The sequence below is a fragment of the Manacus vitellinus genome, unplaced genomic scaffold, assembly GCF_001715985.3.
Source record: "Manacus vitellinus isolate BGI_N305 unplaced genomic scaffold, ASM171598v3 scaffold_47_pilon, whole genome shotgun sequence".
NCBI classification, from domain to species: Eukaryota; Metazoa; Chordata; class Aves; order Passeriformes; family Pipridae; genus Manacus; species Manacus vitellinus.
In genome coordinates, this window is record NW_021940585.1 from 111,494 (window position 1) to 116,020 (window position 4,527).

The following is a 4,527-nucleotide window of genomic DNA, read 5'->3' on the forward strand; positions in this document are numbered from 1 at the left end:
GGGTGCCTGCCCGGCTCTTGTTGGTGGGGGGCTCATCCCTTTTGAGGATGGCTGGAAATGCAGCCTCCAGGTTGACCTTGACAATAACATTGGGAGAGGAGAAAGTGTTTGGCTGTGATGAATTATTTCGGTCCTGGCCCCTGAAGTGTGTGTGTGTGTGTGTTGGGGGGTAATTGCCCCTTCTTTTATTTGTTTTTATGCTGCTCCCTGAGCGTGGCTGGTTGGGTTTGAGGCAGAAAAATGGGGCTTGGGCTCCTGGTTTTGTGAAATCCCCAATACTGGGTGTGGGGATGCACCCAAAGGTGGGTGTTTCAGGCTTGGCCGGGTCCAAATTTCCATCACTCCAGGGACATGGGGCTCAGACTCGTGGGGATATCTGCTCCCAGCTCTTTGTAGAGGACCCAGAAGGTGAAATCCTGCTTCCCGGATCATGCCTTGTGTCTGAGGCACCTGAGGTTTGAGTCCATCAGGAGCTGATGCAACTATTTCTGGTCTGGGTAGGAAAAAACCCGGAGCTATTCTCGGCAGGGCGGAGAGTTTCTGCTGGATATTTCTCCAGAGGTGTCAGGACTAGGTCAAGGAACCTGGCTGGGGTTTGACTGCAGCTCAGCTGCTCCAAGGGGAACAAAATGTGGGTCTGAGCTGTCCACTGGGATAAACTGGAGGTGGCTCCTCTAAAATCAATAGGAATTAAAGGGTTTGGTTTAAAACCCTCCACTGCTGCTTCAGGCTTTCACAGAGCAGGGAATCTGGAGTCACGAGGATCAAACTGACCCTAAACCAGATGCTGACCTGCAAATCCAGGCAAAACCACCCCCTTGGGAGGAGAGGCTCTGCTTTCCCCCCATCCTGGGCTGCATTTGGAATTGTTTGTTTACAAACGTGGCAGCAGCTCCAGGAGTTACAACAGGGAAAAGCAGGGCTGGTGGTGGGACCCGCGTGCTGCCCCGTCGGGGCTTTTTGGGATAAACCTTGGCTGGTTTGGGGTTCAGTCACCGACCCTTGGCTGGAGGGGGGTGAGTTACGAGGCATCGCTGAGACCGAAGTGGGAAAAGATCATCTGGTGAATCAAAGCGGGCCCTGGAGGGACCATGTGGTGTTGGTTTGCTCTGGTGTCACGTTATTGCAGCTGATGTGTGTTCTCATGACACCAAATGGGACAGGAAAGGAGCCCAGAGCCGATGAATCAACGGGCTCAGTGCTTCGTGACAAACCCCGGTGCTGAGGCTCGTCCTCCTCCAGGGTCCATCTCACCACCCAGTCGGCAAAATGGTCTTTTCTGGAGGTTTCTTGGCACCTGTGGGAGAAACGAGCTGCTGCAATGTGTGAAAACCCCGGGGTGGGACAGGCACCCACCAAGGGGGAAAGCCCCCCAGTTCTGGAATGGGAAGGGCACCCACGGCCGGAGCGGGAAGGGAACTCACATGGCACGGGAAAGGTGCCCTTAGGGTGGGAAGGGCACCCACCTCTGGGGTGGAGCAAGGGCTGGAGCAGCCCCAGCTCTGCTTCCCTTCAGAGGAACGGGGGTTATTTATAACATCTGGGTGCTTTTCTGGCAGGAGCCAGGGGTGGGTGTGCGGCAGAAGCGGGGGCAGCTCTGACTCAGCTCAGCTCCCGTGTCACGGTGCTAAAGCGGGACGGGGGCTTTGTCTGCCCCTCAAACACCTTCGGAGGGCAAATGCCACCTCCGGGTCACAGAGTTGCTCCAGGACAGGAGTCTGGCTCCCAGGAAAGCTTCTCCTGTGCTCTCCCAGCTCCTCACACCCACCCCAGCCGAAGTTTGTGCCTCCCCAGGTGTGGGGGTGAGGAGCAAACACAGCCGGTGGCACTGAGTCACCCCTGTGCCCTCTAATTAGCCAGGTGCTAATTAGCGGGGTTCGTTATAAAAAGGGGAGAATGGGAGCAGCCTTAATGAGCCCGGATGGCAAAACCCTTCCCTGTGGAGCTGGAGGCCGAGCAGGGAGGAGCAAAGCCCAGCAGGAAATAGGTTTAAGATGGAGGTGTCTTGGAGAAGCTTTTCCTGCTTCCCCTTCCCTGGTGGAAGGGAATTTTGTGGGTCAGGGGTTCCAGACAGGTCCTTGGGGCAGGGCTGGGAGGGATCAGAGCTGCAACGCTTCTGCCTTGAGCAAAAATCTCCTCTTGGGGCTTGGAAGTGGGGCTTGGATGCTGCTCGGAGGGTCCTGCCCTTGGTGTCTTGTGGCTTGGAAGAGCGGGATGCTTCCCAAAGGCAGAATGTCTCCCAAAGGACTGGCTCTGCCAGGGCGATCCCTCTCCCACTGCAGAGGCTCTCCTGACCATGGGAAGCAGCAGGTAGGGCCTGGAAGGTGTTTTTCCCATGATTTGGGCTCGTGGGATGTGCACCCCGGGCTCCTTCCCCTCGGCTGGGCGGGACCGAGGGAGAGATGATTGTTCCTTCCCTCTCCTCTCTTTCCCGGCCTCGCTGCTTCCTGGGTGACCTTGGATCTGTCCCTTCTCCTCCCTGCTCCAGTCTCCCCCTCTGCACAGAACAGCCTGGCCTTGGGGGCAGGATTTCCCTGCCTCTGGGTGTGGGGAGCTGCAAATCGATGCTCGGATCTCCCAGCCCGATCCTGAGGGAGGATTTCCACCTCCTGAAATTCCTCTGTGCCTCTGCCACCTCTCCCTTCCCCGCTCTGTGACCTTGATGGGGTGAGCAGGACCTTCCTGGGCCTGGTGAGCTGGATCCTTCACCAGGAGCTTCGTCAGGAGCATCTTCCTCTCTCCTTCAGGGGGATTTGAGTGGAAGCTCTGCAGCAGCTGAAGGGGGGTTGATGCTGGGACAGGAAGGGACAGCAGAGAGTCCCTAAGGCTTTAAATATTCATTTTAAACTCATCCAATCGCACCTCGTGGTTTTTACCTGCCTCAGTTTCCCTTTATAGACCCAAACAGGTGTAAATGTAGAATTTGGGCCCAGGGGAGGAGAAATCTCCCCCTGTCCCATCCTTTGGACCCAGACTGTGTTGGCAGCTGTGAATCCCCCTCTCCCCCCTGCCTGTCTCTGCCCTCCCAGGCCCAGCTGGAAGCTTTGCTGAGCTGGTTCCAGCCTCTGTGGCTCCCCAGTCCTGAGGTGGCTGGGCTCAGCAGGGCACATCCCAACATCCCTCCCCCACACCCCGGGGTGCTGCTGCAGGGCCGTGGTGTCCTCGGCTCCTGGGGGTCTGCCCTCATCCCAAACAGCAGCTTTGCCCTAGTCCATGTTTTTGGGATCAGTGGGAGCCTCTGGGCAGGGATTAAACCCTCTGGGTGTAGCAAAGCAGGAGCTTCTTCAACCCTGTGTGGGGTGAATCCAGCTTGTTCCATGGCAAACCATGGATCTGCTGCAGTGATGGCTCAATCCCAAGGGATACAGTCCTTGTGGACCCACCTGGACAGGCTTGGGGGGGAGGTGTCACCTGGACAGGCTTGGGGGGGAGGTGTCACCTGGACAGGGGACAGGGATGGGGAGGGTCACTTTGTGCAAGCTGGAGCCCCAGGCTCAGCTCTGGGATCAGGGCTTAGGGAATGGCTGCTTTGCAAGGGGTTGGACATGAAGGAACCCCCTGGGCCCAGGAAGTGGGACATGGAGCACGAGGAGGGGAGTTGTCCCCAGGGAGAGCCCCAGTGCCTCCCCTTGTAGCTCCCATGGGATGTGTTGGCTGCACTCAGAGACACCAGGACCAACCCCAGTACAAACTGGTCCTTCCCCCTCTCCTGCTGTGGGAAAATCCCTGTTCCCTCTCCAGCTGGGTGGCAGCAGCTCTGGTTTGACCTGGGCAAAGCTGGGGGTGCAAAGGCAACCCTGGCCTGGCAGCACAAGTGAGGTTCCTGCTCTGGAAGACCCTCATCTGTCTTCTCCAGAGAGAGAAAAAAGGCACATTTAAGAAAATTAAGGTCACGAGGACTAAGTAAACAAGCTGAATCTCCATCTGTCAGTGACAAGGGTTTTCTCTCTCTCTCCAGCCCGGAAAGCTCCTGGTTGTCAGCTGATTTGCCTCGTCTTTCTCACAGGGTGGTTGTTATTTTTGGCGGATGAATTTTTGATTAAATTCCCTTCTCAATCAAAGAAATGCATGGAAATACCTCTCTCAGATGGATTTGGACTGTGCTTTTCAATTTGAGGGGTGGGGACCTTGGAGCTGATAGGACATGCTGGGGAAAGGACTAGGAAGAGCTCTGCTGGCCCTGCTTTCCCTGGGTAGTGTCCCTGTGCCGGGGGGTTGGTGGTTCCAGGCTGGTTCTGGCTGGGATCATCCCACGGTTCCAGCAGGAATGGGGATGGCAAAGGCTGGGTGAGCTCACGGCATCGCTGTCGGGAAGGATCCTCTCTCCCTCAGGCCTTGGCAACACCTTCATCCCCAGGCTGGGGCTGAGCCACTGGGAGACAGCAGGATGTTCCCAAGAAAGCCATGGGGACACTGCCAGAGCCATTCCAGGAGCAGGGTTTGGATCCTGGATGTTCCCAAGAAAGCCATGGGGACACTGCCAGAGCCATTCCAGGAGCAGGGTTTGGATCCTGGATGTTCCCAAGA